General features: G+C 40.6%; 1 non-coding gene across 1 annotated transcript; it reads left to right on the forward strand.

The window, feature by feature from the left end:
• The first annotated feature begins 207 nt into the window (after positions 1-207).
• On the forward strand, positions 208-344 carry LOC129403946 (small nucleolar RNA SNORA70). Its single transcript, XR_008629577.1, has one exon. It is a non-coding gene; the product is annotated as a small nucleolar RNA SNORA70 (small nucleolar RNA).
• Positions 345-13,568: the final 13,224 nt, after the last annotated feature.

Raw genomic sequence — 13,568 nt, forward strand, 5'->3', positions numbered from 1 at the left:
CTATCCATTTAAAAATGGTCCTTAACACTCACAAGAGTGCTAGTTGGGATTTTGGAATGCAAAACACATGAAGAAATATGACTATATGATTCAAAGATTAGACAGGCTTCAAGGTTGGTTTCGGAACAGAGATTCAACTATGTCACCAAAATGTGATGTGATTTTTATTTTGTTTTGCCTACATTGTCTTTCAAAAAATTAAAACATGTGCAGCTAATTAAGCCGACTGTGCTCTCTGTCCTGTGGGGCCCGGTGTGCAATGGCTGCCGACAGCAAGCGGCTCCTGGGTAGTGTATGCAGCCTGTGGCTTGCACGGGCTGTGAGAGGGGACCCTGGAGACAGTACTTTGCCCTGCTTGTTCCTGTCTTCTCTCACACTAGCCCCAATCTTAGGCTCCAAACAAATAGGCGGGGAGCCTTTGGAAAGCCCCAGGGCACAGTGGCCAGGGTCCACCTTGGCCAGGTCATCATGTCCATCTGCACCAAACTGTAGAACAAGGAGCATGTGATTGAGGCTCTCCGACGGGCCAAGTTCGAGTTTCCTGGTCGTCAGAAGATCCACATCTCCAAGAAGTGCGGTTTTACCAAGTTTAATGCGAATGAGTTTGAAGACATGGTAGCGGAGAAGTGGCTCATCCCAGATGGCTGTGGTGTCAAATACATCCCCAACTGTGGGCCTCTGGACAAGTGGCAGGCACTGCACTCCTGAGAGCCTTGGAGCTGTGCCCTCTAGTCCTTGCTCCCCACTCCAGCACCCAAGCTCTCCATCCCACCCACCACAATAAAACTTGGTTCTTAATAAAAAAAATTAAAACATATCCATAAATACTTATACACACAACAAGAATAATAAACAGATAACATGTGGTAAGCATTTTGACTTTGCATAAGGAAATGTTGAAAGTCCTTTAAATGTGTTTCCTAGTTTTAATCCTATTGCATAAGGAAATGTTGAAAGTCCTTTAAATGTGTTTCCTAGTTTTAATCCTAAAGCAAAGCGGCTTCTAGCAGGATTCAGTTACACAGTTCCCTGAGCACAGGAAGCAGGAAATGAAAGCATTCCTCCTTGCCACAGTGAAATAATCATCACCCCAAACCCTTTGCTGGGACAATGAGATTATACTCAGTGAGTAATCAAATCTCATTCTGAATCCAGAGGTGGTTTGATTTAAAAAAAATATTAGAAGTGAAAAAAGGCAACTGTGAAGCCCACTCACCACCCAGTTATCTTCTGATTTTCCATTACTCTAGGATAGCACAGCAGGAAGGGCATTTGCCTTGCACATGGGCAACCCGTCCTTCTCGGAGAGCCCGACAAGCTACTGAGAGTATCCCATCCACTTGGCCAACCTGACAAGTTACCCGTGGCATATTTGATATGCCAAAAACAGTAACAACAAGTCTCATAATGAAGACGTTACTGGTGCCTGCTCAAGCAAATTGATGAGCAATGGCATGACAGTGACACAGTGATAGGATTCAAGTCCTAGACCTAAGCTCTTTATTCCTGTATTAGTCTAGTCATCACTATCACCTTTGAAGAGTGGTAACTTACATCCATGTATCAATATCTTTTTTACAAATTTTTCTTATTCTTCCATTAAATTATAAGCATACTTTTCAGTGCTTATAAGGTTGACTATATGGACCTTGCTATATTGTTTTGTGTTATCTAAAACCAATGTATAGTAGTAGCGATAAATGTTTCTAATCTGAACTGTAACCATACAGTCCAACACAGTCTTGTTTACATTTAAGCTGCCTTATGTTTATCCAGATAAGGATGGCCATTTCTGCTTTGTGTATTTTAAAGCTCTATTATTCAGCATTATGCACTTATGATTATTATGTTTCCCTGAAAACTGACCTTTTACCATCTGAAAATGTCCCTTTCTATCTAATCTATTTTTCTGATATTAATATAACCCTCCAGCTTCTTTGTTTCCTATTTGCATTGTGTATTTATTCCCTAGTCATTTATTCACAATCTGTCTTGTTTCTATTTTTAAAGTACAATTCTTGTAGACAGCTTCTTAAAATTCGTATCGACAGCCCCTTCCCCTCAATTACAGTGTTTGAGTCTTCAGTATTTAACATAGCTATTCATACATTTTGATTTGGGGTTGCCATTTTATTTTGTGCTGTTTTTGTTTTCTTGTTCTGTTGTTCTATTCTCTCATTGCTTGCTTCTCTTGAGTTATTTAACCATGTATTAGAATTCCATTCTAATTTATTGACACCTTAATTATACCTCTAGACTATCTTTCAGTGTTTGTTATAGTGGTACAACATATTTAACTTTCATTCTACTTAGAATTGTACCCCTTTATATAAAATACAGGAACTTTCCAACTGTGTGGTTCTATTTGTCTCACTACCCTTTTATTTTATTTCATTTCCAATTCCTTTGTTCTATTGTTGTCATGTGAGTTCCAGCTAGATATATTATTAAGCCTAGAATAAACATTATCAGTTTTGTTTTAATCAGTTTTCTTGATTTTAAAGAAATTAAGATGTTAGCTTGTCTTTTATACTAACCCAAATTTTCACTATCTTCAGTGTCTCATTTCTGCCCAGAGATTCAAATTTCCCACTGGAATCACTTCTTTTGATCAGAGGAGATCTTTTACAGTATGTCCTGGAGCACAGAGAGCTTCCTTTCTCGGAAAATACCTTTTGTGTATATTCATTTGAGATGATGAATATTTTGTTGGATGTAAACTCAGGCTTCTTTCTTCTCTTTTTTTCAAAAAAAAATCATGCCAAAAATCTTTCACTGACCTTTTAGATTTGCTGTCTACAATTTTCTAAATCATCATATATATTTATGCAAGGATGAGTTTTTCCTGGATTATTGGGGTGGTGGGGTGGGGGCAGTTCGTCTCCTAAGCTGTACTCAAAAGACGTGGAGGCTTCTTCCTGCCATACTCTAATACCTAAGCCTGATAGTTCAATGTTAGGATGCAAGGATGTGGTGCTGATCAGGCCATGCAGTGATGAGGGATCGCCAGGGCCACCCTAATAGTGCTTGGGGTCTCCAGAGTCACCCAAGTAATGTAATGTTTTATCAGGGTCCAACAGGGGACTAGGTGAACCAAGTTCCATATGCTCCTGATTCCTATACTCCCTCTCTTTCCCCTTGCTGGATAATTTGTAAGATTTTCTATTATGTAGAAATTCAACCATTCTATTATTATGTATCAAATAAAAACCTTTTTATATCTGTATCTTGTTTAGGGATCATGTAATTTCTTCAATCTATAATAGAGAGAGAGTGCGTGTATGTGTGTACATGCATGTTTACCAAATCATAAACTTTTTTAAAAAAATGTTTATTAGTGAATCACCGTGAGGTGCAGTTACAAACTTATGAACTTCCATGTTTGCATTTTAGTCATACGGTGATCATTTACCCATTCCTCCACCAGGGCCCATTCTCCTCCATCAATGTTCCCAGTATCCCTCCCACGACCCCCCACCCCACTCTGTCTCTGCGGCAGGGCATTCCCTTTTGTTCTCTCTTCTTTTGGGTATTGTAGTTTGCAATAGAGGTATTGAGTGGCCATCATGCTCATCTATAGTCTACTTTCGACATGCATCTTTCAACTAGAATGAGTCCTCCCAACATCCTCCACTTGGTGTTCCCTTCTCTATCTTAGCTGCCTTTTCCCCCTGCAAGTGAGGCCAGCTTCCAAGCTGTGAAGCAATCCTCCTGGTATTCACTTCTATTATTCTTGGGTGTAAATCTCCCATTCTGTTACTTTATATTCCACAAATGAGTGCAATCTTTCTAAGTCTGTCCCTCTCTTTCTGTCTCATTTCACTTAACATGATGCTCTCCATGTAGATCCACTTATACACAAATTTCATGACTTCATCCTTTCTAACAGCTGCATAGTATTCCAATGTTCTTCATCATTAATCATCAGGGAGATGGAGATTAAAACATCAATGGGATATCATCTCACACCACAGAGACTTGCCCACATCCAAAAGAACAAAAGCAACCAGTGTTGGCATGGGTATGATGAAAAAAAGGGACTCTCCTTCACAGCTGGTGGGAATGCCCACTGGTTCAACCCTTCTGGAAAACAGTATGGACAATCCTCAAAAAAGTAGAAATTGAGCTCCCATTTGACCCAGTAATACCACTCCTGGGAATATATCCTGGAGATACCAAAAAATATAGTAGAAATGACATCTGCACTTGTATGTTCATTTCAGCACTGTTTACAATAGCCAGAATTTGGGAAAAACCCAAGTGCCTGAAAACAGATGATTGGTCAAATCATAAGCTTTTTAAAAAAATTTTGTTATAGCACTGATTTATCAAGCGGTATGTAGTAACATTGTTTTAGGCATTAAATCCCACCCCCAGTATAACCTTCTATTCTTCAATGTCCCCATTTTCCTACCCACTACCCCAGTGTGTCCCCTTGCAGGCACAAACAAATTTACTTCAGATTGTTTGTTAAAACACAAAGAGAAATGAAATAATCAAAACTTTGATCAATTATAGTCAATTTGTGATGGTTGTTATATCTCACAATTGTGTTGCTAAATTTATTGTCTGAGAATTTACTGAGCTGGTTGGTGCTAGTTGAGCCTTCTGCATTATTGTTTATCTCATTGAGGTTGGTGATCTTCTCTGCAATTTTACCATCAGTTTTGCTGTGATCTTACTGGGCTGATGTACGTGATCATGCAGTCTAGCTACCAGCTGAAACATTTGGTGGCTTGGCAGTTTGCTGAGGTTCAGTTGCTGAGCTGTTTCTGTGTCAGAGGGTCTTGGGTGTGGTTGATGGCTGCTGTGTCTTCAAGGAGAAAGGGGAATCTGTCTGTCCCTATTTCTCAAAGGCCCCAAAGTTATCAGCCTGGACAAATCTACCTGGGAAGATTCAGTGGCATTATGTTCTTTTCAAGACTAGTATAGCTGGGCTGTATCTCTGCCAGCAAGATGGCAGGTGTGGTAGGCACTGCTGGGTTTTCTGATGTAGGGTGGGTTATATTTGGAAGGAATCTTCCTACACCCATTAAATTGGGGAATTTAGGGGCTGGAGCAATAGCACAGTGGGTAGGGTATTTGCCTTGCACGCGGCCAACCTGGGTTCGATTCCCAGCATCCCATTTGCCATATGGTCCCCTGAGCACCGCCAGGAGTAATTCCTGAGTGCATGAGCCAGAAGTAACCCCTGTGCATCGCCAGGTGTGACCCCAAAAGCAAAAAAAGAAAAAAACCAAAAAACAAACAAAAAAATTGGGGAATTTAATTTTAGCTATATTTCTCTAAAAATCTATTTCCTGGATCAGGGATAAAAACACCAAGGGTGGCTTGGTGATAGAATTCCCACCTTACATGTGTGAGGTGATGAGTTTTATCCCTTGTACAGAGCCCATGAAAGACCACCAAATGTGTGAGCACCACAATGAAGTGTTTGAGTGCTGGTATTCCACCATCATCATCATCATCATCATCATCATCATATCATCATCATCATCATCATAATACACCAAAAGGGAAAAAGGCAAGGGCAACATTTCTACCCCATTTTCCTCTCTTCTCCAACTGGAATTCCAAGTTTACTTATTTAGACAATTCACTGCATGTCTTTGAGGCTCTATTAATTCTTTCAAAATTTTTTTCTCACTTATCTTCAATCTATTGCCTTTTATCTGCCATGTCCATTCTGCTCTTAAATCCACACCCATTGCATCAGCTGATAAGCCAGGATGTGGGAGAATGGAGTGGCTCAAGGAGGCAATCAAAAGAGAATAAAGTTAACTTATAATGAGAGGTTGGTCCTCTGTGCTAGTGAATGGACTCTGTGGAACGGGAGTTTGTGTTTTTCATACCTTCAAGGTTTTCCACCTCCATAACAGTCTGGTAAATGCAATGTTCTACTTTATATCTTCTATCTTTGTCTCTCAGGAACTAAGTCCTTGACGTTCTATTTGTTCTCAATGGAATGAACATCTCCGAATGCAGCAGTTATATGTACCTAGATCAAGAACTCAACGTGACGAACGACCTGACACCTGAGCTGCGCAGGAGGAAGAGAGCAGTGTGGAACGCCTTCAAGAGCATCACAGAAGTTGTTAAGAGGATGAAGAACCTCTGGCTCTGGGCACATCTTTTCGACTCTACCGTTCTTCCTGCACTAACATATGCCTCAGAGACCTGGGCCCTACGAGAACAGGATGAGAATGCTACTTGGGTCTCCCAAAGAGGAATCAAAAGAGCTATGCTTGGAATATCACGATTCACTCAAGTGAAAGAAGGAATTGGGAGTTCCGACCTCTGCTGGTGATCAAGAATCAGGGACGCTGTCTTGTTTGCCAAGGTGTTGAAAATCAGATAGGCCAGACATGTAATGTGATTTAGAGACGACTGCTGAACTAGAGCTTTTACTGACTGGATTCCACGGGACATCAAAAGACCGAGTGGCCACCCACCTACGAGATAGTCAGGCTTCTTTGTCAAGACCCTGAACAAATGGTTTGAGGCTCTTAATGTTCCTGGAATGAGCAGAGACCATTGGGCTACACTAGCACACAAAAGGGATGAATGGAGATGTTACTGGTGCCCACTCAAGCAAATCGATGAGCAATGGGATGCCAAGTGATACAAGTGATCTTTGTCTCTACTATTATTGTTAGGAGGACTCTAATAATCTAATTGTTCTACGAAGTTTCCCTATGGAACTGGGCAGAATTTGGGAACTGTAGCCTGGCACTAGAAGAAAGAGAAAAGTCTAATATCTGGAGGCATTTGAAGTATTATTCTGGCATCAGACATTTTGCACTTGCTGTTATTTGGATAAGCTAACACTATGCAAAGTTATACTTCACTCTTAAGATTTATAATACCTTAGATTTAAAAAAATATTATTAGTTGGCAACTTGATTTTTTTATCTCATCATGGGCCTTTTAAAGAAAAGTTCCTTTTGTTCATGGTATAATTCAATTCTTACCAGATTTTTTTTTCTTTTTAATTTTTATTTTTTTATTATTATTTTTTTTAATAATTTATTTATTTTTAATTAGAGAATCACCGTGAGGGTACAGTTACAGATTTATACACTTTTGTGCTTATACTTCCCTCATACAAAGTTCGGGAACCCATCCCTTCACCAGTGCCCATTCTCCACCACCCGTAAACCCGGCGTCCCTCCCACCCTCCCCAATCCCATCTCCCCCCCACCCCACCCTGCCACTGTGGCAGGGCATTCCCTTCTGTTCTCTCTCTCTAATTAGCTGTTGTGGTTTGCAATAAAGGTGTTCAGTGGCCGCTGTGCTCAGTCTCTAGCCCTCATTCAGCCCGCAACTCCCTTCCCCCACATGGCCTTCAACTACAATGTAGTTGGTGATCGCTTCTCTGAGTTGCCCTTTCCCCGGAACGTGAGGCCAGCCGCAAAGCCATGGGGTCAACCTCCTGGTACTTATTTCTACAGTTCTTGGACTTACCAGATTTTTATTGAAAGATTTTGGATTTGTCAATCCATAAAGAAATGAAGATACTTTCCAATCTTTTGGTATCAAGTTTAATATTTTAAAGTAATGTCTCTATGTTCATCACCTCTGACATGTTTTTGGATCCAAAGATAGATAATTATAGAGCATATTTACTTAAATGTCTGAGACTGTGGTGGAGGGATACAGATTAAGTGATACACTCTCATATATTACAGACACAGAGGAACCCCCTCCTCCCAGGTTTCAGCATGATTGGATAACAATTGTCCATCAGTCTACACCAGAAAGGAAAAGCATGTTAGAAATAATATTCATTTTAAAGCAAGATATTTCCAATGTGACTCTAACTCCACCACTTAAGTAGACTTGGGCATGTTTATCTTTATAAATCCTAATCTTCTCACCAAGCTTCTAATGCAAATTAAAATAGATGATGTTTTCAAAGCATTTGGCATATAGCAGACAATCCCTTTGTCACCCTTTTCTTTTTTTAAAAATTTATTTTATTGAATCACCATGTGGAAAGTTACCAAGTTCTCAGGCTTATGTCTCAGTTATACAGTACTCAAACACCCGTCCTTTCACCAGTGCCCATATTCCACCACCAAAAAAAAAAAAAAACCAAAAAACCCAGTATACCTCCCACCCCCTCCCAACCCCCCACCCCCCTACATAACTGATAAATTTCACTTCCTTTTCTCTTTACCTTGATTACATTCCATATTTCAACACAAAACTCACTATTGTTGTTGGAGCTTCAACACAGAACACACTATTCATGTTGGAGTTTATCCCCCAAGAATATGGCCCTATTAACAAGGAAACATTTGATAATTAGTTTTCCACTGATGAGAATGAAGAGATATAAAGTCGCACGGCCGCTACTGCAGCCGCTCAGTTTAGAATTTCTGTATTTTAGTAATTAAGTACAGGGAGATTTAAGTTGGAAATTGCATCATTTCCCTTCTTGGGGAAGCATGGAGCAAAAGCTTAGTTCACAGTCTGGAGACATGGCTGCAAGCACTTGCTGGGACCTCAAGTAATATAGCTGGCTCTGGATCCTGGTCATTCAGCAGCAAAGAGGCTGTGCAAAGGCAGGGCCACCCGGGTCGAATCTCGGCGGAGCTCAAGCCGGCACCAGCCCCGGCCCGAGACTGTTGTCACCCTTTTCTTGATAAGTTCCTTTATCCTTTCTCACCCTTCCTCTCCTATTGTTATTCATGGTGGTGATGTAATATGAAGGAAGGGTGGGCGTTGGCATCACATTCTTGACTGTGGTGTTTTTTATGCATTTTGTCACAGTGCACCAAAAATTGTACACTCTGTGGTGGTTCCACAATAGCAATGGCAGACCCAGTAACCAAACTTGACCGTAAAGGGGTATGCATGGAGTTTAATTTATGTGTTTACTCCTGGGAAGCAGGTGTTCTACTACTGAGCCACATCCCAACCTACCTACCATATTGGGAATGGCACCAGCATGATAGCACCTGCTAGTTATAATAGAGAACAAGCAGAAGCTGACAAGCAGAAGCTCATTCTCAGACACAGATCAATGAAATGGTGCTTGGAAATTCTAGTATCATCTGTGTTCCTTCGACGTTTGCTTTTGACCTTTGTACTTTGGTACAACTTGAAATTACTATAAGCCCTATTTTCATCATCCTTCTCCTCACTGTTTATGTGGCTGTCTTTATCCAGAACACCCTATGGAATATTTTGAGAAATATTTTATTTAGTCCCCACAGTCTACAAATACATTTAATGCTTTTAAATTATTTCTAAAAGCTATATCTCAACAAGTGGCAAATATAGAAAAAATATTTTCCAAAGTGCATTCAAAGTTACCTAAATTTTGTGGGGAAAATATCAAGTTAAAATTAATAAAATAAGTGCCTGTGGATCTAGATGGGTTAAGAAAATCATCAGGAAAGCTTGGCAGTATTCAGCAGACAGTTACTGGGACTCAGAATTGGAGATATATCAGGAAGTCCTCAATAACACCTGCTGAGGGTTTTTGTGTTGTGTGAAGTACTTGAAACTACTGGGTTACAGGACCCAAGAGTCTGCATGGGTTTTGAGGTCAGTCAGTTCAATCTTCTGCGCTAGCCCCTTCATACTTTCTTCTGTAGATAATCATGGTAATCATAGGAAGGCAAAGTTCAGTTTGTATTTCACAGTGCTATTTGATTTAATCACCACCATAAACCTTGTGAAATTAGTAATATTGTATGCCCATTTTACAAATAGGAGAGCTAAAGACCATAGTATAGATGACCATCCAGCCCTTGCAGGAATTGTTACTGTCTCACAGTTCCACTATTGAGGGGATAAACCTGCAGACAGTTTCTTTATAAAAACTAATCCCTAAATTTTTTCTCCCTAAATGCATCAAAATTCCAATTTTTTAAAATTCGATGTGGACTATTTCTCCCTGGCACAGTATGTTCAGTCTCTTGCTTTCCCTGCCCTGTAGCCCATGTCTTCCAGAAAGTATCCCTTGGCTTGTCTTTCATTTGCCCTTTGCTACAAGGAAAGTCTCCATGGACAATGATGCCTTTTTCTAGGATCCTGAAGCTCTAAGCACATGTTCAGGTGTCCTTCTCAAGCAGGCAGCAGTGCTATTGTGCAGCCCAACAATCAAGACACACACTGGTCTTCCAATCCTCCCACACTCCATTTTTCTCTAAAGCTAATGAGTTTGCTAACTGTAGAGGCTGTGTAGCTTTGCTAACAAGCTGCTGGACAGAGGCATACTTTGCTCTCAAGGGGGAAAAAACACAATGCATTATGGGGATGTGAGACTCAGAAAGCTCCAGAAATTCTCAAAATACCACTTAGCAGGGAGATGGACTTGGATGCAAATTCCTCCTGGTGCTGAACATGTCCATTAATTAACATTCAGAGAAATAAAGAAAAATGAGGATTTAAAGGTCAGTGCATTAGCATTTCACCCCCATTTCTGAATAGTTGTTTGTGTATACTAATTTTCCATCCATTCCTTCTATTAATCACTGTCTCTAAGGAGAACTAGGCCAAAGTACATTAGCAGACACGATTCCTGGTAGCAATATTCTCTGCAAATAATAATCAAAGACATGTCTGTTTATTTGCTCAATTTTAGCATGCTTGTGTCAAAGAGAGTCATGGAGGTGGTTAAACCTTTCAGCTCCCTCTGAAAAGCACCCACACAAAATTTCTTATTTCTCTGAAAATGAGGATAGTGTAAGGCTGCTTTTTGGTATTGTTTTTTAATCTCTCTCTCCCTCTCTCTCTGTCTCAGTCTCTCTTGAAAAAAAAACCCATTAGTATCAGACTCTTCCTATGTGAGTCAAAAAGTAGTCATCACAATCTTTATTAGTAGATCATACATGTGAGTTAGAATGTCAGAACACCTGAGAAAGGTTGATTTTTTTAATGAGGCAGTTAAAGTTGGTTGTTTGAAGCAGAAATTGGTCATTTCTGCTCATCTGTCCTCTGCCACCCACACCCATCTGCAAGAACCTAAAAGCTCTGACCCCAGTGGAGCTCCTTTTCTATAAATATTTACCCTATTTTGATTTTTATTCTTTCCACAGTCTTCTAGAAGCAAAGAGCAATCCTTGTTCCTGAATGGATGGGAGACCTGTTACAAGGCAGAATCCCCAAATTCCCACAGACTTAGAGAAGTGAGAGGTGCTACAGGTTTCCTCCAGGAGGATCTGCAGATGCACTTCCACTTCCACTTCCTTTTCACCCCCTACCCTTTATATGAAGTATTTTGCTTCTTACTGTAGAAAAAGAGTGGGGTTCATTTTATGTTAGGCCAAACCCAATGATGCTCAAAGCTTTCTCCTGGCTCTGTGTTCAAGGATCACTTCTGATGGGCTTAGGAAGACCATATGTGTTGCCAGAAATTGAGTCCTTATCTCTCCCACCCAAAATATCAGTGTGTATGGAGGGATTTTGTTTGTTTGGGGAGGATGCACCGGGCACTGTACTGAGCTTACTCTTCTTTTCTCTGCGCTTAGGGATCATTCCTGATGGGAATCAGGGGACCATATGGGGAGTCAGAGATTGATGCCAGGTTGGCCATATTCAAGGCAAGCATCCTGCACCTTCTACTACATCTCTGATCCCAGACCGTGGTGTTCTTAATGAAAGATAGTCTTAGAGAAATTCTATCCTAGGTGATTTCTTTGCAGGCAGACATTTTAGAATCTGAGGGACTGGGGAGTTAGGGTACAAATTATTATGACCAATTAACATGGCCTTGGGTTTTGGTAGCAACAAAACATACTTGTTTTTACTACACATTCATTTTACATTTCCTTCGTGTACATACTCACATATGTCAAATACAGAGTGTTCCTAAAGCTGATGGGAAAAGGAGCTAATATCCTGACAATTTATCTTTGAGATCACTTTATTCTTAAGCAAGCAGCCAAAAGTCATTCTAAGCCAGCAGCTCAAAAGGTCATATGGGAAATTTGCTGCCATCTTTGGATAATTTCTTATGCACAAGAGGAGACTATGTCAGGATGGGGGTGGGGTGGGGAGGAAATTGGTGCTTTTATTGTAAGCATCAACCTGAGAAGCAAGAATCCTTCCTGTGCCCAGTGACAGTTCCTCTCCTTCCAGCTCACCTGCTGGTCTCGCCCATTTGATGCCAAGGTTTATTATTACCCAGGTCATAAGAACATTATTGATTTACTGGCTTTCAGAGTGCTGAGTGGTATCTGATGAACTCTTTTATTATAAATATAATAAGCAAGAAACTGACCTCTTGTTATACAACTTTGTTTTATTGATCCCATCAATTCTATCTAATGATACATATACGAAAACAGTAAATCTCAGAACGTGACTGAAGGTAGTAATCAAAGATATGTTTTCCAGTATTCATAAACAGGTCAAGTCCTCTAAGGAAGGTGTAATAAAATATTAAATTGAAAGAGGGACATTATTCAGCAGTGTGCGGTGCTTACTCTTGACTGTGCTCAGGGATCACTCCCAGAGTACCTGGGGGACCATATCTGGTTCAAACGGATTAGTCACATGCAATGTGAGCATGTACTACCTCTCCAATCCCCAAAACATTATATTTCGACTGTGACTCAGGAGAAGTCTCCGGACTAATTTCAAAATTAAAAAGTTCAAAATAAAAAAACATGGCCAAAGTTACAGAAACTGAAGATTTTGTCTATAGAACTAGTATAAGGATCACTCCTGGCAGTACTCAAAGGACCATATAGGGTGCCAGGCTTACATGGGGAGCAGGATTGGGAGTGATCCTGCACACTGGGAGAGGGAAGCAGGCTTTCTGGTGATGGGTGTAATGGTGGAATGACTTATGCATGAAAAGAAAACCATGATTAATAGTATTATAAATGTGTGAACCAATAAAAATGTTTTGTTTGGGGGCTGGAGCAATAGCACAGTGGGTAGGGCATTTTCCTTGCACGTGTCGACCCGGGTTTGATTTGCACCATCCCATATGGTCCCCTGAGCACCGCCAGGAGTAATTCCTGAGCACAGATCCAGGAGTAACCCCTATTCATTGCCGGGTGTGACCCAAAAAGAAAATAATAATGTTTTGTTTTGCTTTATTTTTTTTAAAGAGGGTATGGCTCCAATGCTGTGCAGGTATGGTTTCAACTCCTAGAAAAGGGAATACAATTTGACCATTGGTCATCTACAACACTCTGAGCCACACAAAATTCCCAATCTAGTGCACCTCAATACCTGAGGCCCAAGGTCAGTGAGCAAGAGGTCCCCACTCCAAACAGTCTCAGGAGCAGGCATATAACTTAGTAATAGAGCCCTGACTTTGTGGATAAGAGCCCATCCTCAATATCCTGGTACAACTCTGTGGCACCGGTATTACCATTATGGTCCCCAGTAGCACAACTGTGCCAACACCAAGACTGAGAAAGTGTGCCCCTAGAGCTTAGCATATGGTTTCCAACAGTGGAAAGATCATACAACAAGAACAAAGGGAAGGGACTAGGGAGAGAAGAACCTAGAAGACCACTTAAGGACAACAAATACTGTTAAGCTAGTAATCAGAAAGTAGAAATGTCTGATTTACTTTCTTTGGTCAAGACAACAAGTTC

Source organism: Sorex araneus, chromosome 3, assembly GCF_027595985.1.
Source record: "Sorex araneus isolate mSorAra2 chromosome 3, mSorAra2.pri, whole genome shotgun sequence".
Classification (NCBI taxonomy): Eukaryota; Metazoa; Chordata; class Mammalia; order Eulipotyphla; family Soricidae; genus Sorex; species Sorex araneus.